This window comes from Triturus cristatus, chromosome 1_1 (assembly GCF_964204655.1).
Source record: "Triturus cristatus chromosome 1_1, aTriCri1.1, whole genome shotgun sequence".
In the NCBI taxonomy this organism is placed as follows: Eukaryota; Metazoa; Chordata; class Amphibia; order Caudata; family Salamandridae; genus Triturus; species Triturus cristatus.
The window spans coordinates 359,320,750-359,333,577 of NC_140579.1; the positions used below are offsets into that span (position 1 = coordinate 359,320,750).

Here is a 12,828-nt window from a genome sequence, read left to right on the forward strand (position 1 = left end):
TATTCATTACTGCACATTGAGAAATTAGAACCTTTGCCTTTCTCTGTTGCTGAATTGAATTCTGATGTGTGGCTTATACATGGGTTGATCACATTACCTTTCCCTCTGTTTAAGTTCAGTTTGTGCATGAAACATTATGCTCTAGGCAGATATGAACAACTTGGTACTGCCTTCCTGCACGAAGTTTGGTCACTCCCATTCACGTATAGATGTATGAGGAGGTTTACTTGAAAGTTGAAGAGTGCACTTCCACTCCGGATCACTCTGTTGTGTGTAGGCACATTCAATTGCATGGTGCATGTAATGTGCACACCCCTAATTTAGCTTGCGTCCTGAAAGGGATTCCTGTGCCAGTTATAACACCGTCTTTCACGCTGCTTGCTAACGGTAGTTATTTGCTATTAAATATTGAAGCTTGCTGTGGGATGTTAGTGGGAATTCCCTACATAGTGACTGTATCGCAGAGAGTAGTCTACTGTAATAACGTCCTTTTCCCGCCCTCGCATGGCCGGCTCGATGTATCCATCTGGCCTTCCATTCCAACCTTGAAAGCAGAGTTCAGCAAGATGAGCAGAATAAGGGCTCTATTGTCTCAAAAAGAAGTCGCGTTGACTTTATCCCGGGAAACATTTGTCCTTCACGTAGCAAACACCCGCACTGAGGTGCACGCACTTTTGAATACTGATCTCCCACTTCATTTTGGGACCCTGATTAAGACTATCTTTAATGCCTCGTCAACAAGTGGCATGGCTCATTTGTTTTAAATTGTGGGCTCCGGCCTCGTGACCTCCTTTCAAACTATTTTTGGTGTGATCCCGGCCTTTTTTCATTCTATTTTTTCCAGCGTCTTCGGAGGTCTCCCTTTGCTTCTCGCCCTCATAGCTGGAATACTTTTGTTGATCTGCGCCCTGCGCTATGGATGCACAACTTGCGTCACACGACAACAGGTCCCGGCTGCTCCATCTTCGTAACCGGATGCTTGAATACTATGGCACTTTACCACTGGCAACTTTAAGCATAGCCTATGGATTGTCTTTCCGGTTTCCCTACTTTACTTGTGTGCAGCCCGTCTTTCATTGCCTAGATTGTCCGTTCCAATGGGCTCTGGATTTGTGTCTGTCGAACTCGGTGTCTCCTGTCCCGGATTATGATCGGCTGATGAGCCCCTTAGTGGCTCATGAGTTGGACTGTTCTGGCGTCGGGATTATGGCCTGTGGAGCAGCACATGGAGTCCTTGGAAATTGGGACATCGGAACGGCTGCGATTGACTTCTTAGCAAGAACACGCCAGTTGTCCTCGTCTGGTGCTGGAGGCTCCGGTGGTTGAGGAGCATGTATGTTCCTTCCCCGTGCTGAACTGGATGGCAGATAATTTTGCAGAACGTTCCAATGATTTCCTCTTGGAAGCTTTTGCAACTTATTGTGCCTATACATTGATGGATTGAGTTTTGTACTTTCATTTCGTCCTACAATGATGTTTTTTTTTTATCCTCTACATTGTTTTTTATACTCCTTTTTAATTTCTTCTGCATTTTTCTTCTCAAACTTTTTGACTTCCCTTATATGGACTTACAGTTGATGCCCTTAGTTCCGTTCTATCAAACTTGATCTCTGCGTTCTTGCAAGTGCTCCCCTACTGGTTAGTGACCGATCAAGGGGGGTGTAGTGAAGATCGTTATCTATATATGTACAATGCTAAGTTAGCACAATCGCATTAGATGTTAGAAAGCCATCTTGCCGCTTTTGCTGCTTTTGCACACGACACTGTAGTCACATGTTATTCAATTGAGAAATGCTTACTCGGCTTTGCTTCACATGAGAACTGTCTGTTGTTCACATCCCAAACAGTGAGCTGCGACCTTGGTCTGTACACAGTGTAAAGAAACAGTCTGGGCCGCTAGACGGTGCATGTTGTGGAGTTCAGGTTGATCGGCCCACTATTTAGCCATAACATGCACGCAGCTGCAAATACCTGAAAGTCGGGTGCTTTTAATATTGCAGTGTTACATGTTTTCATTACATTCGGAAGAAGAGCTTTCCCAGGAGCAGAGCATAGCTGATCCTGTGATGTGATCTCACTGAGCTGATCTTTACGGTATGGGGTTCCCCCTTCAAGCCTAGAGACCTTTTACTAGTCTAATAATAATACTATTAGTTTGCTAGCGAAAGGAAGGTGGCTTAGATTCACTGTCATTTTAGTAGGATTACTCCTTTCATTTTCTATGGTATTGTAACTATGCTGATGGTTTTGATTTTAATCGTTTGACTGCTTATGTTAGCCAAACTGCTGCATCTTAGGACACGAGGTTTATAAAATAAACTCTTTAAACTTTTACCGTGTCTCTGTTTATTCTGTTGTGGACTGGTATGAGAATAATTACGAAAAGGTATTTCTGATTCCCACCATTCCTGAGAAATACACTAAGTCACTTGTCTATACATTGGGACTGCCGAGCTAAACCTCGGATAACGAATGGGACACTGATGCTGGTCGGATAAGGGGTTCTGGGTTCTGAGGTGAGTTTTTGGTACACCACAATTCACTGAGGGCCTGGGTTCCTGCGCATAGTTCTGTGCATAAGCAGAATCCCTGCAACATTACGTACAACTGGGGTGTCCATGATTAAGAGGGTCAGCATGACATCTGAGATGTGACTGTGAGAGACAAGACCTGTGTGACATATAGGTGTGTGATCATCTGACAGCGCACAGTGGTGTATGCATCTGTGTCCTTCATGCAGCTGGGTTACATGCATGGCAGACTGTGATGTGTTAATTTACAAGGATTTGTGTTTGCAGACTCATATGTCTGATTTGCATGATGTGGGGTCTTCTGGGTCCTGGATATGTTGTTTGCATGGGATGGGCAAGTGCGCCGGTCATCTGCAGAGTTAGCTTTACCCCTGAGCTAGGATTGTGAGTCAATGCATATTGTTGTTGTCTGGATGCCCTGCCCCTGTGACAGGAGACAGTGTTGACTGACTTTCAGGGCATCCCAGTGCCATGGCATTTAACTTGCTATGAGTGATCCTGCATTGTGTTCAAGTGTGCACCATGCACCCCATTGTGGCATTGCCCATCAGGACATGAGAACATCATAGTGTGTGTTGCTGGCATGCATCACAAGCATGTGAAATGAGTCTCTGCCCATCCCTTCATCCGGACACCTGTACTGAGTCAGTAGCAAGAGATGTGCTGTGTGTATAGTGACATAATCCTACATGTTCACTTGTAATGTGGGGTGGTGCATGTTGGCACATTGGGGTGTTAGCATCCAACATGCAACAGACATATGTGTGAAAGTCAAGGAGGGATATGTGTGCCATGGTTAATGTTGAGAATGACAATTTTCTTATTCTAAACAGTGTTGGCACTTTGAGCTGTGTTCAGCTGATGATGCCAGGGCTTGCCCTGTGAGGTGATGTACTCACTGTGGTGTGTGCAGTCAGTGCAGGTGACTGATGTTGTTCTCTTACTTCCTATTCCTATCCAGATACATCCACGGCCACAGGAGGGGACAGCTCCACGGACCAGGAGGAGCCACAGAGCCTTACAGGGACAGAAGGAGAGGAGTCGGGTGGACCCAGTGGCACGGAGGGCGAGTGTAGCCACACAGAGGAGTCGTCAGCACCATCCCCCCCAGCTGAGGGCCACAGCAGCTCTGAAGAGGACTCCCTTGTGGAGACGGGTGTCAGCAGCCACCAAACCCCAGCTAGTGAGGCTGTCCCCGCCACCGCCACCACCACCACCAGCCTCCCATCGACTTCCATCCCAGAGGTCCCTGTGGGCTCCCGTGTTCGTGAGCATTGTCTCCTTTGTGCCAGGCACCGCACCCCCTGCCCCTGTGTCCCCTGCTGCCCTGAGTGAGGAGTCTGTGGACTTACTTCGACAGATCCATGTAGGGCAGACGTCGATGCTGAAGGTCCTTCATGCACACACAGGTCTGTTGACACAACTGGTGTTATTCATGGAGGGCATTTCCTCGGGCATGTCTGCCCTACAGAGGACCAATCAGTCCGTGGCCTCCTCCCTGACGGCAGCAGTGTCCCTCCACCAATAGTCCCGCACCCCTCCTACCCCTGCACCACCCACGATTCCTACCAGCCTACCTGTCCCAAGCACAGAAACACCCAAACCAAGGTCTAGACGTGCACACAAGCAAACGCAGGGGACTGATACCACACACACAGGGGCTGGTTTGCAGACACACACACAGTCATCCACAACCACTCCGCATTCCTCCAAGACCGCTCCCTCCCAGCCCCCTTCCCTTGCATCACCTCCAACCCCATCTCCCCAGAAGTTCTTTCTCTGTGACCTTGGCCTCTTCTCCACCGACCCAGCAGATCCTGATTACAAGGGGAAAAGGAAGTCCCTTCACACAGAGTGGAGTGCCCCTCACACCCGGACACCCTCTCCCAGGCGCAGTCAGACAGAGACCCCCACCCGCAAGTCCCCCCGGCACCAGAAGAGCAAGACTCCCCCGCCACCACGCAGCTCCAATGCAAAGTCTCCGTCCTCCATCCCCCAAGCCACCACTTCAGAGGTTCCCCTGCCACTCCCTGCCCCGGGTTCCCCCACCACAGATACACCATCCCCAAAATGCTAAGGCCATCCCCCCCTAGCACTTGCTCGTCCACAGCTGGTCAGACGGTTACTGCCACTGATGTGGGGACCGTGTACCCCCCCTGCCCTGCCGACCTCACCTGCCCCCATTCCACTCCCATGGTTGTAGGCACTGCATTGGAGTCCACGACCCAATCCACTCCATCTGACCTGCCCACTGGAGTTGTGCCGGCACCCACCCCATCTGACTTGTTCCCCATAGTTGTGACAGCACCCACCACTTCAGTCAGCTCCACTGCAGTTGCAAGTGTCTCGCCTGCATCCACCACCTCTTCACTGCCTCCTTCTGCTGCGCCCTGATCCTGTCCCTGCGGTGCCTGGCCTGCCCCCATGTATGCCCCTCCGAGGGGAGGACCCTGGTCCTTAGCAGTGCAGGCAAGCAAGGTGTGACAGTTGTCACTCTACTTCCCTTCTTGGCATTTGGACACGGACTGGCCATTGGCCTCATATTTGAACAGACGTTTAACTTTTAATATGCTGAATAAAGCTTTTTTCTTTATCCCTGTGAACTAGATTTAGCTGTACATTATGTTGATGATGTTTAACATGCCCTTGCACCTGTGATGCTTGGTTTCCAATGTTGAATACTGATGTGGCGCTGTGAAGTACGCCCTGTCGTCCATGAGATATGCATCCTATTCTGGTGGGTATCCATGTCATCCTTTGCAGCTACCTGGGGGTGTCAGGATCAACTATTTGTGGACATCTCTGTGAACATTTCATTTGCATGATCACATCTCTGGCTTGCACCCCTGCACATATGATGTGTTTCACATTGTCCAATTTGTCACTTCCACAGACTTTGTGCTCATCAACACTGGACCTACAGGTGTGGGTATCATTGGTATAGGAGCAACTGGGTCCATTGTGCAACTTGCTAGACATATGTTTTGGGTATGTGCAGATGACTTAGGGGAGACTCACATACCCAGGCTGTTGTGACCAGAGCCTTCATTGTGTGGTAACTGATGGCTGACTGACCAAATGTTCTGCAGACATGAGTGAGACATGCGGTGAATATGTTTGGCACAGCTGGGCTTCCACAGGAGTTGGGTCCCCTCAAGTAAGTGTGTTGTCCAGTGACAGGGCCTGGGCCCATGGTGTGTGTTGTAGGAGCATGTGTGTGTGTGTGTGTGTGTGTGTGTGTGTCCACATCCTTGTTCATACACAGTGTTCCATTGATATGTTCCTGTTGTTGTTGTTGCTTGCTGAGTGGTACTGGGTTCATCCCACTACTTTTCCAATGGGCTACCAGATGTGTGGGTGCATGACACACTACTGTTAATTGGTGTATCATCATTGGGATTTGTCAGTTCTGAGTGGTGGTGATGTTGTCAGACACAGATTGGACACAGTCAGGGTTCCCCAAGGCACCTGTTTATTGGCTACATCATGTAGTTGTCCCTAGGTAGTACCTTTCAGTGATTGAGACATTTGTATGTGCGTGTGACTGCTCCCACTTGTCGGGTTCACAGCAGCTATGCTGGCAGGTGTCAGCATGTGTGCCTTGTGATTCTCCTTGGCTTCTGCATTGTCCTGGGACTGTGGCAGGGATTCTGAAGGTTACGTGAGCTTTGAGGTCATGGCCATGTACCGCATACTGTGCAGTATGTTTGTCATTCCCCAGGGTTGTAAATTGTCCTTGTGTGAGGTGTCTGTGCACCTTAGTTCCTCCCAACATTCCTGTGTTTGTCATGGGTGCATGTGCAATGTCACCTGTCCATGTGGGCTTCACAGATACACATTGTTGCAGTTCAGGGTGTGTGGTGTTGAGGGTGGACTGATGTAAATGTTTGCATGGATGGTCCCCTAGCTCCCAATTGTCCATGGATGAGGGGCCATGCTGAGTGATTTGTGTTTGTGTATGTGTGATGTACGTTTGTGGCACAGGACACATGTCTGGGTCTCCCAGTTTGTACGACATCTGCCTTTGTCTTCACAGTGGAGGTGTCATGCATGCTTGTGTCACCCCAATGTCTGGTCCCTGGGGGTAGTGCTGTTGTGTGTCAGTCTCTTGCTGTGTTAGTTGGTGTTCATTCCAGCTTGTGTCACATGTGTCTGTTGTGCTCCCTCTCATCTCCCAATGCTTGATTGCCCACTGAGGGTGTCCCAATGATGTTTTACATTTGTATGGCACTGTTTCCACATCTGTGTCACTGTGGTTCAGCCCCCCTCATGTGTTGTGTAGTTGCCTGGGGATACTGTGACACACACATGCTGTGTCAGATGTGCAGTGTGAGCTTGCCTGTTTGGGTTTGTGCATCTGCACCAGTGCATTGGTATTGCTGTTGTGGGCCATTGTCTGGATGCTGTTTCTGTGATTTTGCCTGCTGTCCCTGTGAGTCATATCACATAATTGTGCACATTCATCCTGGTTGCTAGGTGCCATTGCTGGCATGGAATGTAAGTTTGTGAGCTGACACCTACAGTCTACACATGTTGTTTTGATTAGTGTGTCTATTTTCGAGATGTGTGCATGCTTGGTGATGGTCACTTCTGTTCTTGTGTCATTGTACACTGTATGCATGGTCAGCCCCCATGTGTGGTGCTTGTCTGCACATGGCCGAGAGTGTGTTATATTTTCACAGCACTGTTAGCCTCACCACATCTCTGTGGGAATGGGACACAACCACTAGTTTGCCCCAGAAGTGTTTAATGTGTTGGGAGCAGGGATCATACATGCTGTTTGTTATTAGCAGCTTTGACCATGATGACACTTACCTTTTGGTCACTGTGATGAGGGGAGGGGGGGGGGGTTAGTCCCCATCACCACAATGCTCAACATCTGCTGCATTTTGGAAGCCCCCACTTAACTTCTGTTCTACACAGTGAGGGGGTGTTCTCTTTACATTGCCACAGTGCTATAGGGATGCTTGCCTTGTGTATGTCACACTCATGTGTTGGTCACACATGTGCTGTTAGTTACATTGTATGTTCGAAGTCATAATCACTGTTGTGGGCATTTGTCACAGACTACACACTGTTGTCATGATATTAGGGGGGGGTGTATTTTGCTGACATACCTGATGTTGGACTATGCTGGATGTGTGGTACATCACCCATCCTATGGCTGGGGGTGGCAGGGGTGATGGACAACATAAGCCCTATGGCTGGGGGTGGCAGTAGTGATGGGCAACAGGTCCCCCATGGCTGGGGGTGGCAGTAGTGAAGGGCAACATAAGCCCTGGGGGTGGCAGTAGTAATGGGCAACATGAGCCCTATGGGTGTGGGTGGCTGGGGTGATGGGCAACATGAGCCCTATGGCTGGGGGTGGCAGTAGTGATGGGCAACATAAGCCCTATGGCTGGGGGTGGCAGTAGTGATGGGCAACATAAGCCCTATGGCTCGGGTGGCAGTAGTGATGGGCAACATAGTCCCTATGGGTGGGGGTGGCAGTAGTGATGGGCAACAGGTCCCCCATGGCTGGGGGTGGCAGTAGTGATGGGCAACATAAGACCTATGGCTGGGGGTGGCAGTAGTGATGGGCAACATAAGCCCTATGGCTGGGGGTGGCAGTAGTGATGGGCAACAGGTCCCCTATGGCTGGGGGTGGCAGTAGTGATGGGCAACATGAGCCCTATGGGTGTGGGTGGTAGGGGTGATGGGCAACATGAGCCCTATGGCTGTGGGTGGCAGTAGTGATGGGCTACATAGTCCCTATGGGTGGGGGTGGCAGTAGTGATGGGCAACATAAGCCCTATGGCTGGGGGTGGCAGTAGTGATGGGCAACAGGTCCCCTATGAGTGTGGGTGGCAGTAGTGATGGGCAACATAAGCCCTATGGCTGGGGGTGGCAGTAGTGATGAGCAACATAAGCCCTATGGCTGGGGGTGGCAGTAGTGATGGGCAACATAGTCCCTATGGGTGGGGGTGGCAGAAGTGATGGGCAACAGGTCCCCTGTGGGTGGCAGTAGTGATGGGCAACATAAGCCCTATGGCTGGGGGTGGCAGTAGTGATGGGCAACATAAGCCCTATGGCTGGGGGTGGCAGTAGTGATGGGCAACAGGTCCCCTATGGGTGGGGGTGTTAGTGGTGCTGGCCATGCAACCCCTATGGTGGGCTGTTGTTAGTGGCCAGGTGATGGGCAACAGGTCCCCTATGGGTGGGGGTGTTAGTGGTGCTGGCCATGCAACCCCTATGGTGGGCTGTTGTTAGTGGCCAGGATGTGGATCCCGTGTGTGTGTGTGCCATTTTGCGGGTACGTGTCGTTTGGTTATGTGGTAGGTGTCTGACTTACCGCCTGCGCCGGTTCCTGATCCGGTCATAGATGTAGAGTACTGGTATGACCTGCGCAATAGGATTCATGATGTATTTGTGTCATACACGCTGCTTGTTGCCCCGTCTCGTACCCGCTGCAAGCTCGGCCGTGTTGTAGCCGTGTACTGAGTTGTGGCGCGAATCGTAGCTGTTATGCTTCTTTTCCGGATGCTGTGACGTCCCGTACGAGCGACCTATCCGGCGCGTAGGAAGTACGCATCGTACTTGTCATGCCGGAAACTGTTATGGATACTGCTTCCGGGCGACTCGGTTCAGCGTTAGGAGTTCCGGCTCGGACGGGGAATGGAGCTTGAATCACAGCCTACGCGTCGGTCGTGTTTTTGGCAGTTATGCACATAGTACTTACTCTACAGGACGGACCGGCTACGGGTACGTATCGGTCGCACGGTAAGGCTACGGACAGCTGTCTGACCCGGTATCGTAATCTGCCCCTAAATATATAGAACCGTGAGGTCCTTAATATTAGAGGGGCCAAGAGGAGAAAGGGGGGAGTACACCCTCCTGATTCTGAGTATTAGTCCACGTTAAAGTACTCCACTATTGTTCTTACCAAGTTATTGATTGTAAGAAAGATTTAGTTATGGAGGGAGAAATAATGAGATGTCCCTAAGTGAAGCAACCACTCGTAGAGTGGTGTAGGAAAAGACCTTTCTTTTATTTATTTTCCCTCACACACCCTAGTGGTGTCATGCTTCATCATTGGGACACCGTGACCCCTATAAGTCGCGGTGGGCTCGACCAATATTTCAGGGAGCACTTGGATAGTATATCTGGCCAGGGGGATAAAGATTAAAAATCCACTGTCAGACCCCAGTATCCCTTTATTCTTGGGTCTGGCAGGAATATTAAAATTAGTGAACAGTAGGGTCGTTTGGAAAATTATGGCCCTAAGACCCTAGGGTCAGATATACCCTAGGGTATTTAAGATTTTACATGAAGTTGGTATGTTTTTTTTATGAGGGTATTTCATTTTATTTTATAGGTTTATTTTTATTGTTGCATTCTCGGTTTATTCATTGTATGGTTTGTGGGAAGGGAGGTGTGTGGCATCTTGCGTCATAGAATGTAGGGGTGCTGTGAGGTGATGGCAATCTAGGCGGGATAATAAGAACAGGCTGGGATGTGCAGAGTGCTGCAACAGCTTCCTCTTGGGATGAATAAACTGACTTACCTCAACTCATCTTTCCTGCGATGTTTCCTTCCTTCCAGGCAGTTACAGCCACCCTCTTGCACTACTGGCACTGGCTCAATTAAAGTGTGGCCCCTCCAACTTTCTTTGGTGCTAGTACCTGCTTTGTCTGTAAGTAGTCCAGTTTGAGGGGACACTAAGGTTCTAAGGTGGGTGAAGGGGGGCTCTAATTAGGTGTGGCATTATCGAAGACCTTCTGTTTTTTTTAAAGGAAAAAATAGATATACTATGCATACGTATATGCATACGAATTTACTAGGGCTTTAAATTACCCCTCTTCATCCATGGGACTGCTGTACTGTCTAGGTGCATGAAAAGTAGTCCCAATCAGTGCCAGGGACTACTTATGCAATTTGGAGATGCATATAATTTTGTTTTCAATAAATACACAACTTCATACATTAAAATTTCACAAACATAAGTATTGGGAAAGTCAAAAGGGCAGCAGCTCAAGCAGAAGTTGGTTTTGCTGTGCTGTTGCAATGGTTTTATTTTCCACTGACACAAACAGAGGAATGTGGATATAAATATACACACACACACACACACACACACACACTGTGTGCGGATTCACATACAAGTCAACACCACAAGGTTTCATTTTTTTAAAATGCTGGAGATGAACAATATCAAATGCCGTTTCCTTGAAGTTAAATCATACTTTCTGAGAACTTGTCTGAACATTAGATTTTATTGCATTTGACCAGAGCACTTTTAATTCATATGTATAGCTGGTTAACAAGTTTATGTCCTTAAGAGGTGTTCTATAATGCAGAGGTTTCACAAGGTTTGTGCCTTGCAGGTCTTTAACTGAAAATGCTTGTATGTACCTAAAAAATGTATGTTAATTTTAGCTCTGGTGTCAGAATTAAAAAATGATAAAAATTGAATAGGTGGTCTGAGGTATGCCATAAAGTGGACTATAAAACAATGGGATGGTATATGAAGGCTGCCGATCTTGCATAATGGCTGTCTGAGGAAACGGCAACAGAAACAAACAGCTTTTGAAAGTCCATGTCTATTTCACATTATTGAACATATAGGAGTTTGATAAGGATTCTGATAAAGGCATTCTGTGACGTTCCAGCATTGAAATAAGATTCTGACACATAGATCAAAGCTAGGACACCCCAGAACAGCACTTTAAGCAACTGATTTTCCATCTAAGATTGATTTGATATCAATACAATTGAAAATCATTAAATCTGCTACGTTCCTTTATCTCTATTTTAGGTTTTCTCAATATTTTTACATCTGGTTTATAGACCTTATTTGGTTTTGGTGTACCATATTTTAGTCTTTATGATTTTTTTCTTTTAAACTTTTCATTAACATGTACCTCTTTGTCAATTGGGGAACCATTAACAACCAGTGCCCTGTTTTTATTCCATACTGAGAAATTTTTAAAAAAAAGGAAGGTGCACTCAGAGTTAAGTCCCAATAAGCAAATATAGTCCAAAGCAGTATTTTTCTTCTTTTTATTTTAGAAACAGCAAACAGCCAACGCGTTTCATTCCCTTTGCCACAGGAACTTCTTCAGGGCTGTAATCAATTATAAGACAACATGTATAAAGACAACATATATAAGGACAACATATATATATAAAAAACAATCAACATATATATATATACACATATAGCAGTCTTTTTAACACCAACAAAACTGACCTCACATTATATATACATAAAAAAACATAAACATGTGTATATTTAATTCAAAGAACCACATAAATCACATGAATAACAAAGCGAATGGCCTATGTCACACATTTATAAACATAAGTGGGAAAACTCGACACATGTACATTATATCATAAATACATGTACAGAAGGAAGAAAAACCAAAGAGAAAAATATACCAAACTCAAAAGAAACTGCAGAATATACCTATGACAAGTCTCACTTAATGATCAAAAGATAACCAGATAGTCTGACCATAAAACATACATCATATAATAATTCCAGGTAAATATACCAGGAACTTGCCGTTCACATAAGCAATAAAACCACACTTTTAAATCCATTAAAATCCAAACATATGTAAAGAGGGATGACTCACCCTATGTGACTTTTTGCTAAAATTACATGAAATCAGCATATAATTTAAATTATTTTCTAAATGTAAAAAGGTCATTTTCACAAAAAACAATATATAAACCTACCAGAGTTGCTCACCTTTAGTCAATAAATGTATATAAATCCTTCAGTAGCACATAAATGAAGTGGGGTGCTCAGTATTCAGAGTGACACATAGAATATAAAGTCAAATCTGAAACACAGATCAAACAACTGCAGATAACAAATTTCCAAACAGAGGACTAAGAACCTAATATATATACACATCTGAAAAGCCATAGACTCACCCTCAAGGTTGAAGGTATGGTCAAGGCCCCCCAGGGGAAGTCAGTACTGAAAGTAAAGATATAATCCCTCAGAAAGGCAACAGGACGTGTAAGTGTTTGAAAAACTAAACAAAGCAAGAAAAAACAGATGCCAACACATGACCTCATACCAAACGCCAAAATAATATTATATACATAATAATAATCGCATTGCTAGAACCCAATTATAAAGGTTGTCACTATACAAAAACCCTTCACAAATTTATGTCCACAGGCACAATTAGCAACTGATAACAAAAATATCAAGTGCACATCAACCGAAATATACCGAAGGCACTCTCATAACTATCCTATTATTAATGGCACCGCTCTTTGAATGTAAAGTTGCTCAAAA

The 12,828-nt window shown here is 46.5% G+C and overlaps 1 long non-coding RNA gene across 1 annotated transcript in view; it reads right to left on the minus strand.

The window, feature by feature from the left end:
* Positions 1-10,736: 10,736 nt before the first annotated feature.
* Positions 10,737-12,828, minus strand: part of LOC146870209 (uncharacterized) — a 75,289-nt gene continuing 73,197 nt past the window's right edge. The window contains exon 3 of the long non-coding RNA XR_014959356.1: positions 10,737-11,634. This is a non-coding gene — a long non-coding RNA (uncharacterized LOC146870209). The remainder of the gene's footprint in view (positions 11,635-12,828) is intronic.